The sequence below is a fragment of the Ursus maritimus genome, unplaced genomic scaffold, assembly GCF_017311325.1.
Source record: "Ursus maritimus isolate PB19 unplaced genomic scaffold, ASM1731132v1 scaffold_33, whole genome shotgun sequence".
Taxonomy (NCBI): Eukaryota; Metazoa; Chordata; class Mammalia; order Carnivora; family Ursidae; genus Ursus; species Ursus maritimus.
Window position 1 is genome coordinate 21,459,507 of NW_024425897.1, and position 17,289 is coordinate 21,476,795.

A 17,289-nucleotide genomic window follows, 5' to 3' on the forward strand; every position below is an offset into this window, starting at 1 on the left:
AAAAAAAAAAAAAGAGAGAGAGAGAGAGAGAGAAAAGAAAAAGATTTTTTTCCCCTCCTTTTCCTTTTTAATCATTGTACAAAACAGCATTCTGAACAAGTTTTCTTAACTTACAAAGCTGAGAAAAGACAGGATATTGACTCCTGGCACAAATGAATAATTTACAAAACGGGATGCAACCGAAAAAAAATCCAGGACAGCTTTTTTTGCTCATCGGAAGATCAATAATCTCCCATAAAGTTGGGTGGAGTTTTTTTTTTTTTTAATCTCTCCCCCACCCCCCTGCCCCACCTCTTAAATTTCCAAAGGAGTGATGGCATAAGCTTGTCAGTAACTGTAGAAAACATCTCCAAACCGTGTCAAAATAGTAAAGTGCGGCATATTGTATGGGCATATTATAGTGTAAGAAAGTGCTGTCGACAGCTTTCATATATCAGAGGTGGGAACTGTTCCAACTATGACTTACTTACACTTAAGGGTTCATAAATACGCCTTTTAAGATATAGATGGCTTTTTAATTTCAGTAGATTTTGGAAAAATGAAGGTGCCAATAAGAAGCAAGCTGACCTTTTGTGTATCCTGCAGTAAATCATTTAAGGTTCACTTCAAGTATAAGAAATATTTCACTGAAGACTCCTGGATTCAGAAGAAATGGATTGGAAGGCGCCTTGCCTGCTTATGTGCAATGACGGCGCCAGACCAGGTTTTTACAGGATGTACCGTCGAAGGGGAAAAAAGAGAGTGAGGGATGGAAGGGGGGCACTGCTCCAGCTTACACACATCACAGTGTCTGGTGGTCGTACATGTATATTTGATCACTCCACTCTTGGCTTTCTTCGCTTTAATGGTGGCAGTCTCGCAAGGGGAGTACAATTCACCATGAGTTGTCATGGGTTTCATTTGCATAATTCAAGAAATGCTCTGTTTATGTGGTCTGCTGCTTTCTTGCACCATCCTGAGATGGGCTTTTTTTCTGGACCATAACTCGAGGAGCATTTCTGTATATATCACCCGATTATATTTGCAGCAATCAAGCCCCATAATTTCCTAAATCCGGTGATGCAATAAATTTCTGCAATCAGATTTATTAAAAACACACACGCAGATGCAAGAGTGTATTTCTAGGGTGAACTCTTTAATCTAACATATGTATGATGAGGCCCGGCACCGTGTTGAAAGACCCCATTTGTCATCGCTAATATGCATTCATCTTGCACACACAATGAAACACTTTTACCATTAGATAATGAAATAAAAGTACTATTAACCCGCTGCAAATCCTTTTCCCTGTAAGAGACGAAATGCATGGTAATTGTCTTATATCATGTCTGAGTCGGTAAATCTGCTCTATAGCAGTTCACCATAGCACCATAAACCTTATACCCATCAGAGGCTGGAGAGCCTACCCCAAGCCCAGCATAAGTGTCTCTGCCTATGGTGCCTTAGGGAAAAATTGGCAGGGGAATTCTATTTCTGGAAAATGTCTAACCTCTTTGGAGAACCATGGAACTAGAAGACAGAAGGTCAAGGCATAAAAGTAGCAATTAAAATAGAAGGGCAAGGGAATCAGAAATGTGGTGCTCTCCAAGGTGCTGAAGTCAATTCTATGCCAGAGCAGTAGATACACCAACTTGAAGGTGCAGGCTTTTCTGGAACAAATGCTCCATGGAATTTTATGCCAGGTGAAGAAGAAGGTATCATTAGAGAGGAGAGCCAGAAACAGTTTCTGACAGTCCACCAAAGTGACAAAAGAAAAAAGGGAGACTTCTGATTTATCATCATTTAAAAATAATTATAGTTTCCAATAAAGAAACTACAATCGACCACAACCAAAATATTGAGTGATGAGGGAGAGATCTGCAGCAAAAGGACTGATCAAAGGTAGATAAAATTCAACCAGGTGGTGCAGCCAGGTGGACAGAACCTCACTTGGCAGCAGAGAAGGAACTGGAGTGCCATGGTCAATGTGAGTTGTGATAAAATGCTCACAGTTTTCCTTAGTTTTTCTCATCTCTCTTGGAGACAAAGATGTGATTGGTCTGCAGACCAAGCAGAACTGGGACTTGGGTTGACATCACTTGGTTTTGGATTAGCATGTATCTGACATGTTCTAATCTCTGGGACACTGCCCCTCCCCACACCACAGCAACCAATATACCTGGTTGGTGTTAGACTTGGACCCCTCAGTTAAAACATCAAACCCAGGCTCTGAGAGGAAATTTCAGAGCAGGATAAGACCAATGATTTGATGTTTGTACCAGACAATTATGCTGTGTGACTACACTGAGTCCCTTCACCAGAACCTCCCAGGCTGCTGGTGGGTATAAATCTGTCTGCTGCATCCACACTGCAGACACGGCAGAGGTAACATCAGGCCAGGAATGTTGGCAGACCCCCAGCCCCAAGCCTACTGTAAGCCCAGCCTATGGTGTCTTACCCGTTGAGCCGCTGAAGAGCAAACAATGTCCGTGTTCTTCTCAACTTTGCCTACTTCTAATGCTCATCCTTCAACCCTGAATTCTTGCCACATTTCTATGGTCAGCTCACTAACAACAACATCATCAATAACAATAATAGTAAATAATAGTCATAATTACCATTCATTGGGTGCTTACATGTATCAGGCACCATTCTAAGCTCCTTACATACCTCATCTCATGTAATAAGTACATGAATGTGTCTGTTAGGTGATTCACAAAGGGACTAAGAAATAAATTACAGTCAATTCTAATAATTCAGGTGTGGATTATCCCCTTGGTGGATAATAAAGGCAAAATTTAATGCCCGGCTCTTCATAGGACTTCTGCTCCACTTTTCCACTAGCGGGGGGATGTTCAGGGAGCTTATTTTAAATGCTATAATTGTATAAACCATCAAGCACAGTACCAAGGGCTCAATAAATGTTGGCTGATATTATTCTGTTATTTAGATAAACTGAGAGCTCAGAAAACATCTCAGGTCTCACCAGTAGATCAGTGATTCTAAGAGTTCTGGGTTTCACAGGTCCATAAAAATATCACCAAAGAAAGAAAAAGGAAGACCAACAGAGTATGGCCAAGTTTTACTGCATCAAAGAAAAACATTAAAAACAACTCCCTCTCACCCTAAAAGATAGGATATTTGAACGTTAACAAAGCAAGAGGGCCAATAACAGAATCAACAAGAGTCTTTTAAAATAAATATACTTGGGGCGCCTGGGTGGCTCAGTTAGTTGGGCGTCTGACTCTTGACCTCAGCTCAGGTCTTGATCTCAGGGTTGTGAGTTCAGGCTTAGCGCTGGGCTCCATGCTGGGCATGGAGCCTACTTAAGAAAATAAAAAATAAAAAAATAAATACTTACAATAAAAAAGCTCACAGCTTTATACTTATTTTGAAGGAATGGAAAAAAACTCTCATAAACATAAACCAGTACTGGTCTGAAGCTGAGTTTTAGAAGCGGAGTTTTAGAAATGAGTGTCTGAGCCACTACTCACATACACAGCTAGCAGGGCCCTCCTTTGATGATCAAGCAGAACTCGGTTCCTCTCCCACCCTGGCCCTCAGCCCCCAGCCCTAGGGGAGCCATGATTAACACAGCCCCAGACTTTGGACCAGGCCCAGGCCGGGAGGAGACTCATCTGATTAACCTGCCATCAGCAGCAGACAGACAGCCCGGAGCCCGGCGCAGACCATTCAAATAATGATCATCATAAACAGCCCATTTGCAACTAAAAAGAAATAATTTTAATGAGCTTGAAGCAGATGATGGATGCAGCTGAGGCTCGGGCCAATGCACAGAGAAAAAGGAAGCTGGGATTGAGCTGCACCCTGGACCAGGAGCAGCAGGAAGAAACTGGGGTGGGATGGAAAGGCTCTTCTTGGGAAGATGGGATCTACAGCTCTGCTGCTTCCCCACCATAAGTGCCCACTGCCCAGCAAGTACCCCTAGCTTTGAGAGGTTCTGCCACCAGTGTGCTGGGCAACCTTGAGACTTAGACCTCCAAAGCACTGAAGATCTTGGAATGTATGAACCAGAAGGAAACTTTGGGGTTGTCCAGTCCATCATTGCCCAAACTTCAACCATACACACCCCTCTGGCAAGCATTTTGCCTACTGATATTCCACATGAATTACTATTTAATATTTATCTTCAAGTTGACTCCTATTTCTCTCTTTTTGATTGAGACATGTATAGCTTTAAGTTCAATCTTAAGACTGAATTTTAACACCCTGGCAACCATGGCCCAGATCAATAATAGAATGTTCATGTTCCTAGAACCTTAAAAGGCTACCTTGTGTCTCCTTGTGAGTACATCCCAAAGGTAGCCATTATTCTGACCCTAGCATCATACATTAAGTTTGCCTGTTCTCGACCTTCATAATAACCGCCCCCCCCTTTTAAGCTAAATAAGTACATTTGAAAAGGACACTTTTTTTTCCCCACTAGAGAATCCTAGGTCATAAACAGATGGCAGCCATTGAAATAAACTACAATGAAAACAAAGCACTGCTATTTGTCTTTGTTATAAAAGGAGGTTAGTTACCAAATGCTAGAGAGATGTTAAAGGTAGTGTAGCACCAGACATACTTTCTTCTTGTTAGGAGAAGGAATGGAAGAGCACTGAGAAGGAATAAGTAATCCTGTTGACATGAGTCGATCCCTCTAAAGCCAGGTTTACTAACTGCTTACAGTATTCTCATGTCCAGGAGTCAGTGTATGTCCCACACTTCAAAATTAACTGAATCTGATTCTGCTGTCTTAAAGATGAGGAAACTGAAAACACAGACAGCCTAGACTAGACTTAAGTCACACAGCTGCTTAAGAGGTTGGATTTTCTCAGGGAGAAAGGTGGGTCTTAGGTGGGGAAGGAAAACTGTTGGTTATCTCCAGGGAGGCAGGTTGAACATTCTCAGTTAAACTCTGTCTCCCAAGCAGGAGGGAAGAGGAATCTTACAAGAACACTTGCTTTTTTGGGGGCCCCTGGGTGGCTCAGTCGTTAAGCATCTGCCTTCGGCTCAGGGCGTGATCCCAGGGTCCTGGGATCAAGCCCTGCATCAGGCTCCCTGCTCCGCTGGGAGCCTGCTTCTTCCTCTCCTACTCCCCCTGCTTGTGTTCCCTCTCTCGCTGGCTGTCTGTCTCTGTCAAATAAATAAATAAAATCTTAAAAAAAAAAAAAAAAGAACACTTGCTTTTGAAATTTAACACCTGATCCTAAAGTGTCAACCACGTACAAAACTTCGGGCTAGATGTTATGTTCTCACAGGAGAAACACATAAGACATGATCTGAGTTGTGTATATGTATGTCAGTTCCCCCATCATATGCACACACAGTTCCCAGCTCCAAAGACAACCCCACTTTTGGGGGACTTAGACATGTCTCCCAAAAACCAACTCCAAGAAGACATCTTCTAAAAATAATGCAGTTACTGTTGGGGATCAGGGCTTAAGGAAGTGAGGACCTCAGGTGTCACTGGGTCCCTGTCAGCCCCTCCCATCTTATCCTCTCTTCCTTTCCTTCCCAGCCAGACTGAATTTCTTGCAGGAATCCAAATGCACCAGGGTCTCCCAACCTTATGGCTCCACAGACTTAATTCCCTTAGCCGGGATGATTTCATTCTTTCCTTGTGACTGATCTTATTCATCCTTTTGTCTCAGCTTAAATGTCCCCTCTTCCAGGAAGGCTTCGGAGACCCTCCCTTCCAAGTCCAGGCATCTCTTTTGTGCTTCTGCTAATCCTTTCAGATATTTGTTTGCCCTTTCAGGAAATATATGATAAAACATTACTGGAGTTTATTTTTTAAAGCCCTAGAACCTTGTTTTCGAATGAAATCTTACACAGAAAGAAGTTCCCTATAGAAAACAAGAGCTCATAGCTAACATTTCTGAGTTCCTATTAGTATATTTATGGTAATATTTATGGAGTGTACTGAGTACTGTATATACATTACCTCCTATAAGAATATGTGGCTGAAGTGATGGTTGAGACTCTAGTCCAGGCCTGGAAAACCAGGATGAGCAGTCACCAACTCCCCCAAACACACATATGGAACTCTGTTTTCTCTTTACTGTAGGGAGATCCAACCAGAGATGTTGGACCCTCATCCATCCATTCACCTGTCTGTCCATCCATCCGTGATCTCCAGTGTGCTAGGCATTAGATAAGGGGGAGGGCAACAATGAACCAGATATAGCCTGTATCCTCCAAGGGCTCAGAAACCAAGGTAGACAAGCTAGGGCATAAATAATTCTGGTAAAAGGGGACAAAGGCCAACATGTTGAGACATTATCTCCAGTGTATGCTTAGAGGAGTGAAACCTTAATAAATCTCCTGTCTTGCCTCTGAGGGGTTATGGAAACTGATGGGGCAAGGGAGAGGTAGAGTTTTACCTACCTCTTCTAATGAAATCACTGTGTGGTTCCCAACTTGGGCAAGGGCTGCCGGTACCCAGTAAGGTGTTACCTAGGATGGAAGCCCTTTATCCCACATCGATCCAATCACCCATCCATTTATCCACTCATCCATCCACTATCCATCTAATTAAACATCCATCCATCTATCCACCCCCATCCAATCATCCCTCCAACTAATTACTGAGCCACAATTCTGTGCCGGGTACAGGTATACAGAAACGAGCCAACACAGTGCCTGTCCTTGAAGAGTTCACAGTGCAGTGGAGAAGACAGGTCGATTCCAACACTGTGTGCCTAAATACAGTATGAGAAGTATGAAGAAAGTACATTTGGAACACAGAGAGCAAGGTGACTTCCTGTGACTGGGGGAAAGGGTCACCAAGATGGGAGTATTTGACCTGGGTCCAGAAGGATGTGTGTGTCAGGCAGAAGCTAAGAATCCCAGGCAGAGGGAATGGGATTATTGCAATAACCCCTAACGGGTCTCCCTGTTCCTGTCTTTGGTTTTATTGTCCTTAACATGTATCACTATCAAACACACTATGTATTTCACTTACTTATTTTAATCTGTGACAATGAAAACCCCATGAGAACAAGACAGATTTTGGTCCTTTCTTCCTTATTATACAGTCACTGCCTAGAACAGTTGCTGATACATAGTATGCACTCCATAGGTTTATTATAAAGATCCCTTGAGAACCAGATTGCAAGTAGGTAAAGTGATGGGCACAATGTCTAGGATCTTCAGTGTTCACACTCTCCAATGGAATGTCAGTCCCTTAGGGTGGGGACTGTGCCTGTCTCATTCACAGCTGTAGCCAGGGGTTCTAGCTCAGTGCCAAGTGCATAGTAGGCACTCAATAAACATTTGTGAATGAATGACTGTTAGCAGATATAAGCATGAGAGGTCCTTTGTGGCAGAAGCAAGGTGGGACCCTCTCTGTGCACACCAAATGTCTCATTCTGCATCTCTGGTCCATAGAGGCAGTCAGGGCTTGACCATCAGAGTCTCAGGCAAACAATGAGTAGAAGGGTTTCAGGTGATGCTGTGGGGCATGGTGGGAATGACACCTGCAGAAGGGCCTCAGAGACCAGCTCTAGGAGGAGGCTGCAGGGTGACCTGGGATGGAGGGCACATGCCGGCCTGCCATGAACAAGGAGACAAGACGGATGGCTCTGCAGCCTGCCGAGATGGATAACTGAGCCGCAGCTGAGAGACAGCCCGGTTACCAGAGCCATCCATCACTCCCTGCACCGTATGTAAATTTCAGATGCCAAGATGCATCAGGCCAATTATCCGAGGCTGGGGCAAGGGGTGGTGCCTAAGAGAAACAGTTCCCTGCCAAGCTAGCTTTACTGCATTCCATCAGCTGGGCTGGGGGTGATAGACAGTTCACATTCGGGTCAAAGAGCCCATTATGGGGAACGTGGCCAAACCTCGAGGCCTGGGTGTGTGGGTGAGGCTGCCAACACTCTTTAGCAAACTCCCGGTGCAGTGATAACAATAATATAATAACTGCCCCATAGAGGGCTTACTACACATATACTAGGTCCATTCTAACTGACACACAAAAGTTCATTTAATTCTCCCAATAGTGCTTGGCACATAGTGGATTCTCTAGAAACATCTGTTGGGGGAGCAAATGAATGGTCTGTGATTCAGGTGCCATTTTACACATAGTACCTGCACAGAGACAAAGCCACTCATCCAAAGTCACATGGCCGGGAAGTGGCATCATGGGGACTTGAACTTATGTCTTTCTGGGTTCTCTCCTCCAGATACTGACAGGACAAACTTTCCTTGACCTGTCTGTCCTTGACAAGGACTCATGTGGCCTAAAGATCAGGAGCATGGCTGGGCCTCTGTCCGTTCCATCTGTTTGTCCATCCACTTATCCATCCATCCATCCATCCATCCATCCATCCATCCATCCATCCACTTATACTCCTTTACTCAACTATTATTTAAGCACCTACAGTGTTGCCTAGAACAAGCCAGACCCAGATCCTGCCCTCATGGAGCAACGGGTCACAAAGGGAACACAGACAATTACAACTGTAGACCATCAGGCTGTCCTAGCAGCCCTCACAGCTCTGGCTTCCAGAAAATCCAGGTGGCAATTTGCTTCTCATTGGAGGCAGCCCAAGAACTGGCATTTGGCAGGCAGAGTAGGCTCAAGTTTGGACATTCTTGCTTACTGACTCTGTGAGCTTGGGCAGACCCCTGGCCTCTCTGCCTCTAGGGTTCACCGCTATTAAATGGACTCATGGCATCCACTCCCTCTTGGTGGTACAGGTAGGATGAGAGGGTTGTGGCTGGCAGGGTGTCCAGGTTGCAGGAAGTGCCCAGACAGGCTGGGGTGCTCAGGGGCCTCGGGTGTTGCTTGGGCTGGAGCCAATGCCAACCCTAAGGCCCCAAGGGAGTGGCAACCTTCTATGCCCTGGTGTTAGGCTGAGGCTGAGGGCTGTGGTGGGGACACTGTTCTCACCAGCAAATCCTATCAGCCTGATAGAACCATTTCTTATCCTGTCTACTGCTGCCACCTGGGCCAGGCCACTATCATTGCCTACCTGGGTGACCAGAGGAGCCTCCTCACTGGGATCCCGGCTGCCACCCTCAGTCCCTTCCACACCCAGCAGCCACAGGGATGCTGTTAAACCTAAGTCACATCCTGTCCCTCCCCTGCTCAAAACTCTTCCATGGCTCCCATTGACTGGGAGCCAAGACCAAAGTACTCACCAAAACATCACGGCTTCATGTGATTCATCTCTAGCCCCACTTCCTGCTACTTCTGCTTTGCTCACGCTCCTCTAGCCACATGGGGTCCTTGCTGGCTCTTGAACACATCAAGCACATTCCTGCCATAGGGTCTTTGCACTGGCTGTTCCTTCTGCCCCAAATGCTGTTTTTCAGAATTCCACATGGATCTTTCCTTTGCCTCCTCTGGTCTGAGCTCTTATGTCATCTTCTCACGGAGGCCTGTCTCATGATCCTATTCAAAATAGCAAGCACCTCCTTCCTACTTTACCTGTCCCTCTCTGCTTACTTTTCTCCATGGCACTTGTTATAGACACATTATGTAGTTACTTCTCTTATTTGTTTATCGTCTCTTTCCACTACCTACCCCCCTCCAATGTCAGCTCCAGAAGGACACGAACTTTGTTTGGATCACTGAGGTATCCCCAATGCTAAGCTCATAGTTGGTGCTCAATACTCGTTGAATAAATGAATGTATAAATAAATGAACAAATGAAAGACAGGCTGGCCAACTCTGGGCCCCAACACACTTCCCCCTGTAGTTGGCCCCCACTCAGTGTCTTGCCCCACCCTTAGGGCCCTACCACATCCCTAAACATAAGGCAGGAAAACAAGCCAGCTCTTGCAGCAGGCAGGACCTGGAGGTGGCTGTCCTTAAGAGAGGATGCCAATCAAACACCTAATTATCTCGCCACGAACCGGGAGCCACATCCGATCACTTCCTCCTGCCCTTGATTGCTGCTTTATATTCTGGAATTCTCAGAATGTAAAACCTCACAGCACCAGGAAAATAAAGTAGCCCTCATTCTGGCGGGTGTCAGGTGAGGAGCCAGGGACCCCTACTGCCCCTCTCTCAGGGCTAACACATCTGGTCCAGCTGGGCCAGTTGGTCAGGCAGGTGCTCTGTTATAAAAGGGGAATCGCATCAAATCATTCATTCACTCACTCATTCATTTAATCAAGTGTTTACTGAGCACCTACGATGTGCCAGGCACTTGCCAGGGGCCACAGTGGTGGTGACTCATCACATCATAGGAACTAAGCGCTTACTACGTGGTGTCACTTTTCACGTCTTGGTTCATCTCATCTCCTACAGCTGGGGAAAACAAGTCTTAAAGAGGTGATATCACTCATCACAGTCAGGCAAAAGCAAAGCTGGGCCTTGAACCTGAAACTTTCTTCTCCAAACCAGGGGATCACCTCTAAAGTTGGTGCCATTTTCAACATCTTTTCTCAAATTCATTTTTCTGAGTGGCCTCTCTTTTGAAGTAGGGGTGTACTGGGTATAAGAAGGTCTGTGGGAGCCTCAGAAAGCTCTGGAAAAATTTCACTGATGTACAGGGATAAGAGGATGACAGGTGTACAATCCAAGTGGAGAAGGAAGCATTTACGGAGAGCCTACCCTGTGCTGGGTGGGGTTTTCAGAGCCCTGAGTAGCTCAGTGGTGGAAGACGATAGGCACACAAAAGCACGGGCATCCTAAGAGATGTGCGCAGGGAGAAGGCTGTAGCTAACAGAACATGGGTGTTGGCATGTGGGGGAAGGCACCTGAGGAGGAAGACGCATGGGCCAGCGTGTGGAGGGCGGAAAACCCAGGCTGTGCTGGGGAGTGGCTGACCCCCTGGAAGCATGTTAAAGACTCATGGGGGTTAGGGTCAGAGAGCCATGAGATTAAGGCAAAAGCAAATGGGAGCCAGAGAAAACTGTTCAAGCAGAGGAGGGCACTTGCTTCAGGCAACTCTGGAAACCATGATGGCAGGAGAATGAGCCTGGAGGCCGGGAGAGCAGACACACCAACTCTTGCCACGGGCCCAGTAGCTGAGGGTGAGTGGGGGCAGCAGGTAGGAGGAAGAGGGGATGAATTTTCAGGACCTACTGGAAAGGAATTAATGCCACTCAGCAACAGGGAGGTTGAAGGCAAGATAGAGGGAGAGGGCCCCCAAATGGGGGCAGCTAGGCATGGTCACGTGTGATTCACACCAGGAATCCTCGGGCCCTACACTAGCTTGTCCCTTAATTTGCTGTTGACTTTGGCAAGTGCCAGACCTCCCACTGCCCCATTGTTTCATTGGTTAAATAAAGGCAACATATCTCGAGGGCTTACTGGGAGGATCTGAAGAAATTTATAGATGCAATTTCTTCCTAAACAAATGGGAGGAATTAGTGTTAATAAATGTCCGGTGGAGTCTAGGTTCGTAAGTGAGAAGATGGAAACATTTTCAAAGAAAAATATCTTGTAGGGGCGGTAAGGGGGAAGAGGGAGCCAGAGTTCAAAGCAAATGCCGCCCCCCCCTCCATTCTGCGGGTGTACCTGACTCCCAGGATCATCCCTGAAGGCCAGCCCTAACTTGGCTGCATTCCATATCCTGTGGCTATTCTTTTTAAGATCTCAAGGTATTTATTTACTTGAGATGCCACCTCCAGAAAGGAGGTCCTGATTGAAGAGGGGCTGCCTGGGCACGGTCACCTGAGGGTCCCTGAAAGCCTCCTACTATTCAGATGACCCCACAACTAAATCTGTCTGAGACTGCCCTGGTACCTCAATAAACAACCTAACTGGCTGTTTCCTGTTCAGGATTCCAGTCTTATGTCAACACCAAGCCCTGTTGGGTACTAATATACAATTCTTCCGTTTCCAGAATGAAAAGAACAAAATGGAAGAGGAAGAGGAAAAACAACTTTTTTTGGGGAATCAACATCTCTTTTTATCTACCCATATTTTATGAAAATGTTTATTATCAACATTAATGTGAAATTCCCACCAACTGACTTTAATTACCTGAAACTGACTGGGGGCCCCCCGGACAGCCTTCCTGGTGCTCTAAGTAAAGTGACGGACAGGGATGCCCACACGAGGCAGGCACTGATCTGTTGTGGAAAGTTCCAAGATGAAACTCAGACCCTCACTGCAAGATGGGGTGTCCTGCTCTCTCCCCAAACCACAAAAGCCATTTTCTAAAATGACGACACTGCTCAAACCCTTCTCTCAAATGTTCCCTCCCCATACCAGAGAAGACTTTTATCTCCGTACTTTGAGGCATAACAGAATTTCCCCCTACCAACAGACAGAGAGTCTGTACAGAATTGGGTTTTTACTGTATTCACTGACTAAGAGGAAATTCAAGAATCACAGAACGGCCTGACCTAGACTAGGGACTGTGGACATCTTTTCCCTTCTTCCTGCTCATCTTGTCTAATTTCTTTTTCTAGAGCCTAAAGAGGCCCAGGACACAGGACACACATTTTCTGAGCATTGGGCCTAGATGAAGACTTAGGAGTGGGCTGGGTTCGAATCCTGATTGCACTGTCTCTAGCTGGGAAAGCCTAATGCCTGAGCCTCAGCTTCCTGATCTGTAAAATGCGGACGCTGCTGCTGCTTTGTGAGCATCGTTGGAGCTGGAGGGATGGGGTGGACATCAAGCCGAGTAAGAGTACCAAGGAGCAGTGTAGAGCACTAGGATTGCAGCAGCCATGCAGCTCTGGGTTTGAAACTTGTCTGCTGCACTTGCTAGCTCTGACTGGGCAAGTCACTGCCCCTCTCTGAGTCTCAGTTTCCCCACCTGTAGCATGAGGATAATAAAAATACTGAATGAATCCTAGCCAAGTATCTTAAATATCTCTAACTTGTCCAGAAATAATAACCGCCCCCCACTGCCGCCTTCGTCCAAGCTGCCACCATCCCTCGCCTGGACTATTTCTGGGGCCTCCTTCCTTCTCTCCCTGCTCTCACCCTTACCTGCTACAGTCCCATTTCCATGTAGCAGCTGCAGTGAGCTGTTCAAAACGTGAATCAGTTCTTGTCTCTCCCTGGCTTGAAACTCTTCCATAATTTATTTGCGATGGGCTTAGATTAGAATCCAGACTCTCCTCACTGGGGCCTACAGGATCCAGCCAATGCTCAAGGCCCTAGCTTTACATGTGTGTGTGGTGGGGGGGCATTGCTCCCCAACTGTAGGCACTTTGAGTTTTCCAATGCACCAGCCTCTCCCCCACCTCAAGAATTTGCAAAAGCCTGTTCCCTTTATCTGCGATCGCTTCCCTTCCCCCAACCCCTGTACCTTGTCAGTGGAATCCTCCCTCTCCCTACTCCCCCCAATTTTAAAGTAGATCCACCCCTTCTTTGCTCCTTTTTCACACAGTATTCATCATCTTTTGCAATGATAAGCTTATCTGCATATTTTACCATGTCAGCCTCTTCTCTAAGACTAAAAGCTCCAGGAGGGCAGGGACTTGGTCTGTTTTGTTCTCTGTATTCTCAGCATCTAGGCCTGTGCCTGGCATACAGCAAAGCTTAATGGACATTTTCTTTCTTTTTTTTTTAAAGATTTTATTTTTAAGTAATCTCTATACCCAATGTGGTGCTCGAAACCACAACCCCAAGACCAAGAGTCGCATGCATGCTCCACCAACTGAACCAGCCAGGTGCCCCTAGACATTTCTTCCTTCCTTTTTTTTTTTTTTTAAAGATTTTATTTATTTATTTTATTTTAGAGAGAGAGAGCGCACACCAGCATGAGCGAGAGGGAGGGAGAAGAAGAGGGAAAGAATCCCAAACAGACTCCGCTGTGAGCACAGAGCCCGATTGCTGGGCTTGATCTCACCACCCCATGACCTGAGCTGAAACCAAGAGTCTGGACGTTTAACCAACTGAGCCACCCAGGGGTCCTGCCCCTAGATATTTCTTGAATGAGCATTTGCCTCACTGAGTTTCCTTGTGCTTCAAATGAATATAACACATATGAAAGGGCTCTGATAACTACAACATGTTTCACACAAATAAAACAAAGATAACAGTTCCGTAAGAATGAAAAGAACTTACTTTGGGGCCTAGAGGCAGGAAAGGAAGAGCAAGAAGAATTAGGAGGAAGAGGCAAAGAAAAGCAACGGTGGGAGAAAATTCAGGATTAATGAGATGGAACTAGTGGGTTCCCCCAGACAAACCTGCGGGGCTAGTGGTAGGAGGGGGGTCTGGCCTGGCTGACCGGCAAGCTCTCTCAGGTGATTCCAGACCAGCCTGCACTGCAGTGGCGTTCCTGCTGAGTTGAAGTGCTTGTTCCAGAATGGGAAAGCCATCTCTGCCCTCTCACAAAACAGGACACTGCGGGCACCACACCTGGTATTGTTGTCAAGCAAACTTTCTGAAGGGGAGCGTTGTTCTTTCGGGTGTAGGGGAGCAGATTTTGCCACCACAAGATATGCCTCTTTGGCTTACTGACTATTTTAGGCTGATTATTTTTAAGAAACTGAAGACACAAGAGAAACTCTGAAAACCAAGTAGAAGTTACCCTTTTGTAAGAGACATTTACACTTTTTAAGGTAAATCTCCATATATAAGGGTATCTCCTTTTCAGTAACAGGAAGAGGGGGGAAGACTCTCAATCTCTAGCAACTTTATCAGTAGAAAAGGCAGGAACGTAAATCTGCATAACAAGCTCACTCTCGGGACCCTTGAGTGGCTCAGTTAGTTGGGAATCTGCCTTCGGCTCAGATCATGATCCCAGAGTCCTGGGATCCAGTCCTGCATCGGGCTAAAAACAAGCTCACTCTCCTTTACCAAGTCACCTCCCATAACTGACCCCCTACGCCCACCCCGGACATCTTTTGCCTTTAGCTGAAGATGGTTTTGAAGGTGATGGCTTTGGCCATGCATGGAGTTACTCAGTATTCCAGGGTCTTTCCCATGTATACAGGACATGCACAAGTTATTAAACTTTTGCTTTTTTCCTGTTAATCTCTCATGTCAATTTGATTCTTACACCAGCCAGAAGAATCTTGAAGTGTAGAGAAAAATTTTTTTCTCCTCAACACAAGGAGCCCTCATGCTGCTTCCATTCTGCTCACTTACAAGCCAATGGCATTCATTCATTCTTTCATCAAACATGCATTTGAGCACCTACTCTGTGCCAGGTACAAGGTCACTCACTGCCTGTGTGGTACTAACAGTCTAGCACCTTAGCTTTCATGGATGAGGATGTGAAGTCAGGACTTACACGACATTTATATAGACCTGGGGATCAGGTTGAGTAACAAAACAAAGACAACAATAGAAGCTGATATTTTTCTGCATGTACTCAGTGACAGACACTGTGCTAGGGGATTTATAGTCATTCTTCTTTGAGTCTTACAAGAGTCCTTCAAAAGTGATGTTAATACTCCATTTTTCAGATGAGGGAACCGAAGCTCAGAGAGGACAGGTCACCTGTCCCAGGTCACAGACTTGGTTTAAAGTGACAGGGCTGGGATTTGGACCTGGGTCCTTCTGGCTCCAGGGAACATCCATGCTCTTTTCCTGACCCCATAGTATATCTTGACCTAAATCCCCAGAGGAACTTCTGGTACTTTCCTCTCCATCCCAAGGCACTGTGTACTATCTAGACATGATATTTCAGGATACATGCAGACCTATAACCCTGAGCCCCATGCTTATCCCAACTATCTGTGATTAAAAGAGCTGAACTCTGACATTCCTCAGAAAGATTCATCAAGGACCTAAAACCTACTGAGCAATGATCTTGAACTTCCAGAACTGCACTAACATGGAGGTCATTTGCTTCTTGTGATTATTTAAACTCAGCACATCTAAAGTAATTTAGCTGAAATACAACTACAAATTCAATTCCTCGGTTCCACAAACCATATTTCAAGTGTTCGATAACCACCAGTGCTAGTGGTTACCATATTGGACAGTTCAGATATACATCATTTACATTATCATAGAGAGTTCTACCATACAGTGCTGTTTTAGAACATCTAAGACGTGTGGTTTAGTCCCATGCATCCCATGCCCCCTGCCTGCCATTCATCTCTTCAAACCCCAACAGTTCTCAGAATTCCGACATCAAAACCTGACTGAAACCAGGGACCAAAAATACATACTCAAATCTCAAGAAGATACAACTAAATGCTGGTGAGGATGTGGAGCAACTGGAACGCCCAAATACTTGCTGGTGGGAATGCGTAGTCCAGCCACTTTGGAAAACAATTTGGTAGTTTCTTAAAGAGTTAAACATAAATTTGTCTTATGACCCAGTAATTCCACTCCTCTACCCAAGAGAATTGAAAATATATGTTTACACAAAGACTAGTACATGCAAATTCATAGCACTGCTACTCACAATAGCTAAAAAGTGGAAACAACACAGCTATGCATCACTGGATGATGAATGGATAAACAAAATGTGGTCTATCTACACAACAGAATATTATTTAGCAATAAAAAAGAACAAATACTGATACCTGTAATAACATGAACAGTGGAAACATAATATTAAGTGAAAGAAGCTGACACAAAAGACCACATAGTGTGTGATCCTATTTATATGAAATGGCCAGAAAAGGCAAATCTATAGACCCAGAAAGTAGATTCATGGTGTCCTGGGGCTAGGAGTGGAATCAAAAAGTAATTGCAAGGGCACAAAAGACCTTTTGGGGCAATGGAAATGTTCTAAAACTGGATTGTGGTGATGGTTGCACAGCTCTATAAATATTAAAAACCATTGAAATGCACATGTACAATAGGTGAATTTTATTGTATGTATAATATACCTCAATAAAGCTGGCTTTAAAAACTCAAAAGAAAACAGAAATATGTAGGGAAAGCTATGTTTAGCTGCCATTTATAATCATACAGCTCATGGGAGCTTTCTTTTTGGAGCCCTCTTCATCTTTGTACTGGACCATCATGACACTTATGGGACCACCATGACAGACATTTATGGACAAGTCACTGGGTGTCAGGCTCCATGGTTAGCATTTTACCTGAAGTGGTTACTAATCTCCCTATATCACAGACAGCAAAACTGAGGGCTCAGAGAAGGTACTACCCTGGCTTAAGGACACAGAGTGTGGCACAACCAGGGTTCAAAATTGTGTCTGTCCTGCATCTCACAGTCCACAGGATGCAGTAACCAGTTCTCCCAGCAATGCTGGTGGGAGCTCAGAAGAACAAATTCTATTCCATGCCCTTGAAACCTTGAGCAGGTGGCTGGTTTCTCTCCCTTGTGTCACCTGACACTCTGCCAGCCAGGACCCATGGGGTCAGTTTCAGATTATTTCCATTCTAAAGCAATGTTTTGTGCATTTCTTTCTTTCTTCCTTCCTTCCTTCCTTCCTTCCTTCCTTCCTTCCTTCCTTCCTTCC

General features: G+C 45.3%; 1 protein-coding gene across 1 annotated transcript in view; it reads right to left on the reverse strand.

Moving 5' to 3' along the window:
* CUX2 (cut like homeobox 2) overlaps positions 1 to 17,289 on the reverse strand; it is a 257,140-nt gene that overhangs the window by 97,321 nt on the left and 142,530 nt on the right. The window lies entirely within an intron of this gene.